This window comes from Phyllobates terribilis, unplaced genomic scaffold (genome assembly GCF_046119375.1).
Source record: "Phyllobates terribilis strain yellow unplaced genomic scaffold, ASM4611937v1 Scaffold_5567__1_contigs__length_50736, whole genome shotgun sequence".
In the NCBI taxonomy this organism is placed as follows: domain Eukaryota; kingdom Metazoa; phylum Chordata; class Amphibia; order Anura; family Dendrobatidae; genus Phyllobates; species Phyllobates terribilis.
The window spans coordinates 4,249-17,328 of record NW_027368313.1 but is presented as its reverse complement, the minus strand read 5'-3'; the positions used below and the strand labels follow the sequence as shown (position 1 = coordinate 17,328).

The 13,080-nt window shown below is 46.5% G+C and overlaps 1 pseudogene; it reads left to right on the top strand.

The window, feature by feature from the left end:
• Positions 1 to 4,239: 4,239 nt before the first annotated feature.
• On the top strand, positions 4,240 to 7,968 carry LOC141250375 (uncharacterized; annotated as a pseudogene).
• Positions 7,969 to 13,080: the final 5,112 nt, after the last annotated feature.

Here is a 13,080-nt window from a genome sequence, read left to right as displayed (position 1 = left end):
GGCTTTAGCTAGTCCTTCCGTCTTCACAACTCATCACCTGGGTCTTTATTTTCTTCTCTTTATTTCTTCAACACTGCCTTGGCGAAACTCACTTTCCCCGCTAGGCCTAAAGCTAGTCTCCACATGGACTAAGCTAATCCTCTTGTGTCAAATCTACTCTCCTAACTCCTCGAGCTATCCTGGAAATCTTATCACACACAATGGACATCAAATACTTATGTTTATCATCATCAAAACAAGAGGAATGTTTGATCTAGCTAGTTACACACGCTAGCTTAAACCAACAATCAACTTTAAAGTAACCATAAAGGGGAAATTGAATTCAACTAAACTAACAATTGATTAAGGAGGTAATAAGGAAAACACTCTATTCAACAAGTATTCACACAACAGAATGATTGGTTGATCATTGACTTATCTCTCCTTTTTGCCCCTTCCTCCATAATTCATATATTATGGTTGTCCTAATCCTTGTTCTTATATAGTTAATAGTCCAACTAGTCCTAATAACCATTACTCAACTACAATCCTGAAGCTATCAAAATTTAATAATCAAGCAGTAATGAACTCAGGAATAGATAGGTGCATGCAGTACCATTGACTCAAGGTCGATATTTAACACACAATCAACTCTCTCTACAATAATAATCCCAACTAGGTCATGCATAGATTTTCTACCTAACGATACGAATCTCCAACTCGGACAAGTCAAACCTAGCAATATGAGATCTAATCAACCTAGGTAGCTAAGCTAGAGAGATAAATCAAATTCAATAAAACAATTAAGTGCAAGAGAGATTAAACAAACCAAATATGAATAAGAACCAAAGTAGAAGTCTTACAGCCGAATCATCCGAAGGCTTCAACTTGTTGAACAAAGCAAAAGAGACTACTCTGACATAGCTCTCTAAACAACGTAATTTAGAAAAGTGTAAAAGATAATTGGAGGCAAGGCTCCAAAACCTTATTTATTAACCTAAAAACATAAGAAACTAATTGATAGGCGCAATCTTGATGGTGCAAAAGGAGCACTTAAGACGGCAAAAAGGGCGTTTTCACTCACTTGGGCAACATAATGAAGCTTACGAGGTGTCGGAAGCGAAGTCGCCAAACTACGCTAGAAGCCGAGGAGGAAACGCGTTTATAGAGTCAAAACCGTGGGCGCGGCCAGCCGGCAGCGGTCGCGGGTTCTCACTGTGCATGTCCAGTGTTCCTCAGAACCAATCCGCGCCCGCGGCTCCCTGATTTGCCCACGACCCTCCCGGAATGAATGAGCACTTTGACCACCTTTTGTAACTCTTTGCTCTTAAGATAGTCAATTTGGAGTGAATTAGCAATTGGACCATTTTGTGTAACTCCTTGCTCTTAAGTTAGTCAAATTGGGAGTTTAGAAAACTCCATTTTAGGAAGGGGTTTTTTAAGGGGTTCTTAGGTTGGTGATCTATTATGTAATTTCTCAAGTTGTAATCCAAGAAAACTCTCTCATTTTGTATTTTGTTTTCTAAGAAGTAATGGAGAACTAAGCATACTTGTGTTCACTTTGAAGTTCTAAGCACTTGACTTGGGTCATTGTGGTAAGGTTCTTTTCCCTTTGTTCTTATCTATCTTAGGATTTGTTCTTTGATCTTTTGCACTTAAACTCATGATTGTTTTATATTGATTTTTCTAGAGTCATGAACTAGGTTAATTGATATTTCTCAATTTGCTAGGTTTAGACAATTCTATTTGAAGAATCTAAACCTTTTGTAGCAAAACTCTTTTCTCATGAACTATTGTGATTGATTTTAGGGTAGAGATCTTAGATTCATGTCAAGTACCGACTATTTGTCAATGGTATTGCATGAACCTACTTATCTTTGAGCTTTATGCAATTATGCTATTAAATCTAGGTATTTCCGTGGTGTAGCATGATTAGAGCTTGTAGGACTATTTGGACTAGTTGCTAGTTATGAACAAAGAGTAGGACATTTCACTTTGATTTGATTTGAACATTGGGTGCTAAGAATCTATGATCCACCGACCTAGTCAAGTTGCTAGAATGGATAGGTGACCGTTTTAATCTTTATACTTCCTTCATCATTTGTGTGTTTTTGTTGTTTTCATCACCAACCATTCCCCCCCCCTTTTGTTACTTAATCATATAAAAACTTCAACCAAAAAGCCTGCTCCCTTGGGTACGACCTTACTACCGCTATACTCTAGTGGGAGTTGGTTTAATACTTTGACGAGGCAAGGCGACTTTAGCCTTTGTCAAATTTGGCGCCGTTGCTGGGGAGCAACGGTTCTTTTTGAATAAGTTTTTGTGTGATTAGTCTTGGTGTGGACCCCATTGATGGTCCACACCCGTTCCACTAATTCACCTCTTCTTGATTTTGATTCAGAAATCGAGCGGACGCATTTACGGAACTTGAGGCACGCCCTAGAGAATCTTGTTGTGGAGAACATGGCCGCTCGAACACTACGAGAGCTCACGGCTCCCAATCTTGCTCAACAACCTTTGGCGGTTGTAGTGCCACCATTAGATGCCGGTGTGTCTTTTGAGCTTAAGTCCGGTGTCATCAACCTCCTCCCGAAGTTCCATGGTTTAGCCGGTGAAGATCCCATCATGCATTTGGGAGAGTTCCACGACATATGCATGTGTAGCAAGCCGGACAATGTCACGGAGGAGCAATTCAAGATGCGGGCCTTTGGTTTCACCTTGAAGGATACCGCGAGAAATTGGTATTACCACCTTCCGGCGGGATCCATTGACACTTGGCCTAAGCTATATAAGGCCTTCCTCGACAAGTACTTCCCCGCTAGGAAGTCTACCGCTTTGAAGAGAGAGCCATCGCCAATGTTGAGCAAGCGGATGATGAGACGCTCTATGACTATTGTGAGCGTTCATAAGGTTGTGCGCAAGTTGCCCGTTCCATGGGTTTGATGAGAAGGAATTAGTAATCCACCTCTACAACGGGTTACTAGATCAAGAGAGGAGGATCATAGATGCCGCTTGCAATGGTAGCGTCTTGACTTGACGCCCGACATAGCCATGATCCGGATCCATGATATAGCCGATGGCACGAGAAGCTTTGGTCAGACCTATTCAAGAAAGGGAGTTCATGCTGCGAACTCTAGTGCTCCCGATATGAGCAATACTTTGGCCGAGATCAAGAGCATGATCGAGACATTGGCTTTGACTAGGACCAATGACCCGCCGGCACGGGCTTGTGGGGTTTGCACCGATGAATCCCACCCCACGGATATGTGTCCACAACTCCAGGACACAACTACCATCGCTGACGTCAATGCCGTGAGGGGGGGGGGGGTATGGACCTCCTAGACCTCGGTTCGATAACCAAGCCCATAACTATAACCAGAGGTGGAACGATAATCCAGGGTTCCGATATGGTGATCCGACTGGGGCATAAAACAACTTCCGACCTCAAGCTCAACCGAACCACCAATACCGGGCTCCTTATCAACCCAACAAACCACCGGGCTACGGACCTCCTAAGCCATCACCGAGGATATGCTGAATTCCTTGACCACCCACTTTTCCTCTCATGTCCACAAAACGGAGTCTAGCATCAAGAGTATTGAGAGCAACTCGGCCAACTTGCCGAGGCGATTTCCCAAACATAACAACAACTTTCCAAGAGTTTGCCATCACAAACGGTGGTGAATCCAAGGGAGAATATAAGTACTATTCATCTGCGGAGTGGTAACGTGTGTGGAGATGCTCCCATAGCTGAACCGGAGAGATGAGGAGAGGTCACAGAAACATTTCCGCGGGCGCGGTCCCTGACCGCGGTCGCAGCTCAGACGCTGTAAGAGAATCTGGGATTTCTGACCATCCGCGGGCACGGATCCCTGACCACGGGCGCGGATCCCTGACCGTGGTCGCGGATTAGCTTTTGAGGCTAATGAAGATGAAGCGAAGAAGGTGGAGGAGGAGTACTATGAAGATCGAGGGGACTTCCGTCTTTGACAGGAGAACTATGTACGCCCCGAATTCCCTCCTCTCTATGCCGAAAAGCCTCCCACACCTTTTCCGGAAGCCCTTAAAGACACTCGAAGGCCCGTCGATGACAAAGAGCTCTTCGAGACAGTTAGCAAGTGCGAAGTTAACATTCCCTTGCTCAAGATAATCAAGAGCGTACCCAGTACGCTAAGTTCTTAAAGGAGCTTTGCACGATCAAACGAAAGCAGAAGCTTAAGGGGAAACAAAAGGTGCAAGTGAGCAAAGGCATCTCCGCGATGTTCCAACAAAAGGTGGCCAAGAAGTGTAGTGATCCGGGTATGGTAAGCATTCCTTGCACTATTGGTGAGACTAAGATAGATAGTGCCATGCTAGATCTAGGTGCTTCTATTAACGTTTTGCCTTATTCTTTGTATAAGTTGCTCGGCCTAGGACCTTTGAATGAAACGGGAATTGTGATTCAATTGGCCGATAGATCTTCGGTTTACCCAAAAGGGATAGTTGAGGATGTATTGGTTATGGTTGATAACCTCATTTTTCCCTGCGGATTTCTTTGTCTTAGACATTGTACAAGAGGCTAAGGACTCACTTATCCTACCTGGGCGGCCGTTTATGAAAACAACCAATACTATAATTGACTTGGCGAGTGGTTCACTCACTTTTGAGTTTGATGGGGATGTTGTGAGGTATAACATTTACGATGCTATGAAACACCCTAGATATGATAACTCTTTGTTCTCTATCGACGTGATTGATCCAATTGGGCAAGATACGTTTGACGTATATGGTTTGGATGAGCTACAATCCGCGTTAGAGAATAGCTTGGTCGATTCATCGCAGCTAGACCTCACTATGTCTTCCGACATGCGTGAAGTCTTAGCTCACTTGGACTCAAAGAGCCATTTTTGGCCGGTGGGCCCATGTTACAATTCCCGAGGCCGAAAGACCTCTTCCTTCTATAGTGCAGGCACCGGTGATTGAGCTACACCAACTTCCGGAGCATTTGAAGTATGCTTTCCTAGGCGAGAACGACACCCTCTTGGTCATCATTTCTAGCACACTTACGGGGGTTCAAGAGGAGAAGTTGGTGGAGGTGCTCAAGAAGAATGTGACGGCTCTCGTATGGACTATAGCCGATATCAAGGGAATAAGCCCTTCTACTTGTATGTAACGGATTCTCCTAGAAGAAGGAGACAAGCCTAGTAGGAAACCTCAGTGGCGACTTAATCCACCTATGATGGAGGTAGTGAAGAAGGAGGTAGTGAAGCTCCTACAAGCGGATATGATCTTCCCTATCTCGGATAGCAAGTGGGTAAGCCCTACGCAAGTTGTCGCAAAGAAAGGAGGGATCACCGTGGTAGAACACGACAAAGGTGAGATGGTTCCTCAACGAGCACAAAAAGGGTGGAGGGTTTGTATCGACTACCGCAAGCTGAACGCGGTGACTCGAAAGGACCACTTCCCCTTACCCTTCATTGACCAAATGCTCGAGAGGCTTGCCGGACGGCCTTACTATTGTTTCCTCGATGGATACTCGGGCTACTTTCAACTGGCCATAGCCCCAGAAGATCAAGAGGAGACGACGTTTACTTGCCATTTGGTACTTTTGCATACCGCCGGATGCCATTCGGGTTATGTAATGCACCCGGGACGTTTCAACGATGTATGGTGAGTATCTTCTCCGAATATATTGAGCACTTTATCGAGGTTTTTATGGATGATTTCACGGTACATGGGGATAGTTTTGACTCTTGCCTTCACCATTTGACACTTGTGGTTGAACGATGTGTTGAGACCAATTTGGTCTTGAACTCGGAAAAGTGTCATTTCATGGTTGATCATAGTATTGTGCTAGGTCATATAGTATCGTCCAAGGGTATCGAGGTCGATAAGGCAAAGATTGATGTGATTCAGTCCTTGCCTTATCCTACTAATGTTCGTGAAGTGCGTTCCTTCTTAGGCCATGCATGTTTTTACTGTCGGTTCATCAAGGATTTCTCCAAGATTTCCTCCCCCTTGTGCGAGTTGTTGAAGAAGGAGGTGGCATTCATATTCAATGATGAGTGTAAAGGAGCCTTTGACACTCTCAAAGCCACCTCACCGAAGCGCCCATCATCAAAGCGCCCGATTGGTCTCTTCCTTTTGAGATCATGTGTGACGCTAGTGATTATACGGTAGGGGTGGTTCTTGGTCAGAAAATCGGAAGAGCTATGCATGTGATCTACTATGCTTCCATGACATTGAATGGCGCCCAACGAAATTACTCGACTACCGAGAAGGAGCTCCTCGCCGTGGTGTTCGCCCTTGATAAATTTCGCCAATACCTTTTGGGCACGAAGGTGATCATTCACACCGACCACGTGACACTTCGTTATCTAATGACGAAGAAAGATTCCAAACCAAGACTCATTCGGCGGATTTTGCTCTTGAGTGAGTTCGATGTCGAGATACGAGACAAGAAGGGGGTTGAGAACTCGGTGGTCGACCATATTAGTCGGATCGTCCGTGAACACGAAGAGTTAACGTCGCGACCACTTGGCGATTTCCCGGACGAATCTCTCTACGCATTGCATGTAGTGTCAAAACCGCGGACGCGGTCCACCTGCCGCGGTCGCGGGTCATCTGAGCTTTCCCGTCATCGTTCACCAGAGAGATTTCCGCGGGCGGCGGTTGAGCGACCTCCGGCGTGGATCCGAAGCTGAGTTACTTTCCCTCCGCTCCCTCAAGCCGTGGTATGCCCACTTGGTCAATTACTTGGTGCGAGAAGAGTTCCCTCCCAACATTACCAAAGCGCAGAAAAACAAGATCAAGAGCGAGGCCAAGTATTACGTGTGGGATGATCCATACCTTTGGAAGCATTGTGTTGATAAGGTTATCCGAAGGTGTCTCCCGGATAATGAGGTACAATCGGTTCTATCCTTTTGTCACTCTTATGCATGCGGGGGTCATTTTGGACCAAATAAGACGGCTCGAAAGGTATTGGATACCGGATTTTATTGGCCGCACATCTTTCGAGACGCTTACGCCTTTTGCAAAGCTTGTGACCGGTGTCAGAGAGTCGGGAAAATCTCCCCGAAGAAATGAGATGTTGCAAACACCATTAATCTTTTGTGAGATTTTTGATGTTTAGGGGATCGATTTCATGGGACCTTTTCCTAACTCTCTTGGGAATATATATATCTTGCTTGCGGTGGACTATGTTTCCAAGTGGGTGGAAGCAAAGGCCACCAGGACTGATGACTCGAAAGTGGTGTCTAGTTTTTTGAAGGAGAACATCTTCTCTCGGTTTGGGATCCCGAAGGCTCTCGTGAGCGATAGAGGAACTCATTTTTGTGAATAGGACGGTTGAGTGCTCTTCTCAAGAAATATGGTGTCACCCATAGAGTCTCTATCGGGCAGGCCGAGGTGTCTAATAGGCAGATCAAGGGAATTCTTGAGAAGACGATGGGCCCTAATAGGAAAGATTGGAGTCTCCGTCTTGATGATGCTTTATGGGCGTACCGTACCGCCTACAAGACACCCATTGGCATGTCTTCCTACCGGTTGGTTTTTGGAAAGGGGTGTCATCTTCCCGTCGAGCTCGAACACAAGGCTTGGTGGGCGGTCCGGAAGTGCAACATGGAGATGAATGAAGTGGGAGAGTTCCGGGCACTCCAAATCCATGAGCTAGAGGAAATTCGAAGAGAAGCGTATGAGAACGCTGTTATTTACAAGGAGAGAAACGAAGGCATGGCATGATAAGAACGTGTTGAGAAAGGACTTCAAGGCTGGAGATAAGGTCCTTATTTACAATTCTCGCCTTCAACTTTTCGGGAAAGCTACGGTCTCGGTGGAATGGTCCTTATGTGGTGGCCCGTGTTTTTCCCCATGGAGGGGTGGAGCTTTACGACACGGACAAGCACAATGTGTTCAAGGTAAATGGTCAAAGGTTAAAACCTTACCATGAGAATTTTTCTGATGCGGAGTTTGAAGAATTGGCTCTCGAGGAGCCCGGGTCCGACGTCTAGAATTCCGGACCACGTCGTGCCACGACGTTAACTAAGGCGCTTGGTTGGGAGGCAACCCGATATTTGTAGTCTTTAGTTGCAATAAGAAGCTATAAGGAGCGAGACTTGTTTTGAGGTTGAAGAGTGGAGGCCAAGGAAGAAGGCTGTCAGAGAGTTTTCCGCGGGCGCGGCTCACCTGCCGCGGTCGCGCCTGATGTATTTTCTGAGCAGATCCAACAAAGGGTTTTCCGCGGGCGCGGCCCACCTGCCGTGGTCGCGGATATCGCGTTTTCTACCCCTACTCAAACCCGCGGCCGCCATTCAGTTCTCCCCCAACTCCATTTTCTCCCTTCTCCTCTCAAGAACACCATCCCAACCCTACCCAAATCACACTCCTCCACCCCAAACCCTCCATATTTCTCCCTTCCTCACTCAAATCCATCATCCAATTTCACTCTCTACTCCATTTCCTCACCATAATTCCCTCAATCCATCCTCAAACGCAAGAATCTTCCCAAAACCCTAAAAATTTTCCATCCCCAAATTCTTCACTCCAAACCCCTCAAATCTGCCTCGTTCTACCTTAGTTCAACCAGAAAGGTGCTTAGGGGGCTTACTCCTCCAATCTTGCGGCGAATTTCAGGCGATTTCCGGCGAAAAACGACAAAACCGCGCCCGCGGCCAACCTGCCGCGCCCGCGCTTTTTCCTTTGAGGCGGTATTGTTCTTCTTTGTGAGGTATCTTTCTCTTGTATATTGGCTTCGGTTTTTGTTGGTGGTGCCCACCTAGTTTTCCTTAGTTTGGTTTGTGAAGTTGTTTGGGGTTGTGCTTGTGTTTGGGTTGAGAATTTGTGGTATTGGAATTGTTGTTTGCGTTTGGATTTGGTGATGGCGAGTACGAGCAGGACTCCGAAACGATCGAGATCGGCCTCCCGCACAACTGAGTACGTGAAGAATGTGAGTGGGAAGGAGGTCATGCCTACCAAATTCTTCCACCATTGGTCACTTGAGTGTCTTGGCATGCATCACTTCACGGAGGCGTTTCTCTCCCATGGTGGCCTCGGGAGGTTTGTCCACCTCTACGCAAAGACTCACGAGAACATGACTCGCGAGTTCTTGGCGTCATTGACTTTCGAGTGCCCCGAGGGTCTCCTTGAGAGCATCGCTTTCACATACAAGGGGTTCGTTATGAGATGACGGCGGCTGAGGTCCGCGACGCATTTGGTATCACCAGGGAGCCCTCTCCTACTTGGGGTTCCGAAACGGTTCGGGACCGCCCCGTACTTTGGTGGCAGACGATTACGGGGACGATTTTCGGTGTGGACAGAGACACGTACAACTATTATATAAGCCATCCCGCGATCCGTCTCACCCACAAGGTGCTCGCCATGTGTTTCTGTGGTCAGGGGGAGGTAAACAAGGTTTCTATCGCTGACCTTCAGTATTTGTGGGCAATGTCCTCGAAGTATGAGTTGACTCCGAACTAGGCAGCTCTCTTCATTCGGAGTTGTGCCTTGGCTCGAGAACGCCCAACTGGGAAGATCACTATAGGGGGTATGATCACCCTCCTGGTCGAGAGTGTGGTGGATCTGGACCACCTTGATACTGCTGAGAGTGATGACCCGCCCTCCGCGGGAGCATTCGGTATGACGAGGTGCGGTTGCTCCACAACCACATGCTGTACCGGTTTCGCGAGGGCTACCACTTCTTATGGCCTTATGGGAAGACCGGCGACTCTTACATCCGTCTCCCCCGGCCTTCCGTCTACGGGCCATCTCATACTTTCTTCCTTCCGCCGGACGACACAACGGGGATCCAGGTCCAGAGCTCTGCCTGCCAGCGCACGCTAGCGCGACTCGCGGCGGCCCGAGCCGCGGCCCCTCATATTCCGGTTCCTGCCCCGGCGGCTGCTGGTCCGTCGGATGCTCAGCAGGGTTCGGAGCCGTGGGACCGCCTTTTCTCTGAGCTCGGGCATATTATAGATCAGATGGGCAGACTTCAGACTCATTTTTGTGAGCTTGTCAAGGGTATGGCCGGGATCCGTGCAGATCAGGCGGATTTTCGTCAGTACGTGGAGACCCGCGTTTGCCGGGTTTGATGAGCGGCTCCAGAGCATCCAAGAGGATCAGGCCGGGTTGAGACAATACGTGGAAACCCGGTTCAACTACTATACCGGACAGTGGGAGCATTTCTACTCCCGTTTCCCGCCTTCGCCGTCCGATCAGTGAGGTACATTTGCTTCCTCTTTCCCTATTCTTTTTGTTCTCTTTTGCTGCATTGAGGACACTGCGCTATTCTAGTGTGTGAGTGGGGGGGGGGGGGGGGGAGGTTACTATTCGTAGGGTGAGTGTAGGTTGTTTATGTTTGGTTGTTTTGGTTGTTTCTAGCTAGTTGTTTTTTTTTATTTGTTTTGTTGAGTCGGTTGTTGCACCCCATGATTTGCATTGTTGATTGGTTCTTGTACGAGTGCGTATGCTTTGAATCTTTTGAGTATGTTTTGGTTCTTCAAGGTTGCAATGCATTATGATGATGATAGTGTTTTATTATGTTGTGGACATTTATTTGGAGCATGCGGACTTTGATAGGACTATGTATGGACCGATTCTCATTACTTAGGCGTGTTGTCACTTAGGAGTGCTCTTCTTTGGGTGTTTGCTTTAGAACTTGCTTCCTTGGTTGAACCCATAGAAAAGCAATCAAAAGTCAGCCGAACACCTTTAAATCACACTCCTCTCAAGAACACCATCCCAACCCTACCCAAATCACACTCCTCCACCCCAAACGCTACCCAAATCACACTCGCTCCATCAGAAAGCAATCAAAAGGCCCGTAGAATCCCGTAGAAAAGCCCAAAATAGAGCCATGACCCGACAGTGGCGCGGTCGCGCCTGGGCATTCTTTATCCTTTTACTGGTGATCATGGCCACGGTCGCGCCAACCATGGGCACGGTCGCGCCGACTATGGACGCGGTCGTGGCGCCCAGGCTTTTGTAGCTTGGCGTGGCCGCGTCTTCTCCTGCGCGGTCGCGCCCTCGTCCCTTTGGTAATCTTCTCTTCCTCTTCTCTCTAATGTCTTTAATTCTCATGAATAACGCCTTTGCTATGCGAGGTCCGGATTACAGTAATATGATCCATAATAATGTCAAATCACCTATAAATGACGCCAACGACCACCGAATGCGCGGTATAATATATCGCCTATCAAGGGCCCGATAAGAAAATGTGCACCGTTGTTATCTTGGCCACATGCACAAATGTTTCATTGTAGTCAATACCCTTTACTTGACGGTTATCGAGGATGACAAGACAAGCTTTATTCCGTTCAATGGAGCCGTCGGATTTTAGCTTTGTGCAGTAAACCCACTTGCAACACATGGGATTCTTATTAGGTGTGAGAGACACTATCTCCCATGTGTTGTTGTCCTCTAGATCATGTAGTTCAGATGCCATGGTGTTGCGCCATGCTACTGATTTGACAGCCTCCGAGAATTGTGTCGGGTCGGATACCGTGGTGACAACCGCAACTAACTGCACATGGGCACTAGAAAATTTGAGTAGTTCACATAGTTGTCAAGAGGGTAAGGACTACCTGAGGTGGTTAATTGGCGAGCTGGTGATGTCGAGGGGATAGAGGGGGTTAAGGCTTAACGACGAGCCATAATGGTAGCCTTGAAGACGAATCAATTGCTTAATATGTCTAATGCTGCAACGCAAACCTGCTGTCGATTAAGAATATGATTGTGGCTCGGTTAACTGCGGATCAAACTGCCCAGAAATTACTTGTGGTGAAGAATCTGGATTCGGTGTTGGAGTTGTAATGGTTGGATAAGATTTGGTGACTCGTTCTGCTAGAGGAACTAGCTCAGACTCGTCAGAGTCCTCATAGTCGCTATCGTCATTCAAGGTAGATAGCGAAGCGACAACCAATTGTTCAGCAAAAGGGAATATTGTTTCTATAAACATGACATCATGAGAAATGAAAATGCGCTTTGTCTTAAGATCTAAGACCCGCCATCCCTGTTGTTGAAAGGGTAACCGAGAAAGAGGCGATGTTTACTGCGGGCTGCAAATTTGTCTTGATTCCTTGGTTGAACCGATACATGACACATGCAGCCGAACACCTTTAAATGGTCATACAAAGGTGGTTTAGTGAAGAGTATCTCATATGGCATTTACCATCAAGCACCGAACTTGGTATCCAGTTCATCAATACATTGCAGTAAGCACACAATCACCCCAAAATTGAAGTGGTAAAGATGCTTGTAAACGAAGTGCGCGTACAACATTGAGGATATGATGGTGTTTGCGCTCAACGTGGTATTTTTTCTACTGAGTGGTCGCACATAAAGTCTCCAAGATAATGTCATGTGAAATAAATTATAGGTTTAAGATTGAAGAATTCCGTACCATTATCGGTGCGGAAATGTTGGACATATCGTCTGAACTGTCATTGAGAAAAAACCACAGAAGTAGACCACAAACTATGTGACCTCTGTTTTAGAGCAAAAGATGAACCCACACACATCTAGAGCAATCATCAACAAGAGTAAGAAAGTAACGAGCCCCGCACTGTGAGGACGTACTGTAAGGATCCTAGATGTTATGATGAATGAGTTCAAAAGGAAATTTTGCTTTATTATTGCTAATGGGGGAAACAATTTCGATTAAGTTTTGCTTGTAAACAAATGGAGCAAGGCTCTTCTACTTTATTCCTAGATATTGAAATATAAAGACAAAATTGATTTGTAACCTGCATGCCCAAGTCATCGATGCCATAAGTCCGAAGTGACGCGACAAACTGTTGAGTATTTTGGTGATACCAAAGACACGAACCACAACTAGAAAGCTGCACCCTCTTGTTTACCGGCTCCAATCACCGTTGAATAAAGGTCATGTATTACACAAAGTCGTGTTGTAAGTGTCACAACGTTCAATAATCAATTAGGGAAACGATATTCAATGACATTGAGAATGAGGCACAAGAAGAACATGATGAATGGGTAGAACGAACCAAAAATAATATCACAAGTTTGGACGGCAGTTGAGATCGATGTGCTAGCTAGGTTTCTCAATAGGGACACATCCCCAATCATATGAAAGGAGGAGACCGCATCAAGGATCCAAGGTACCATAA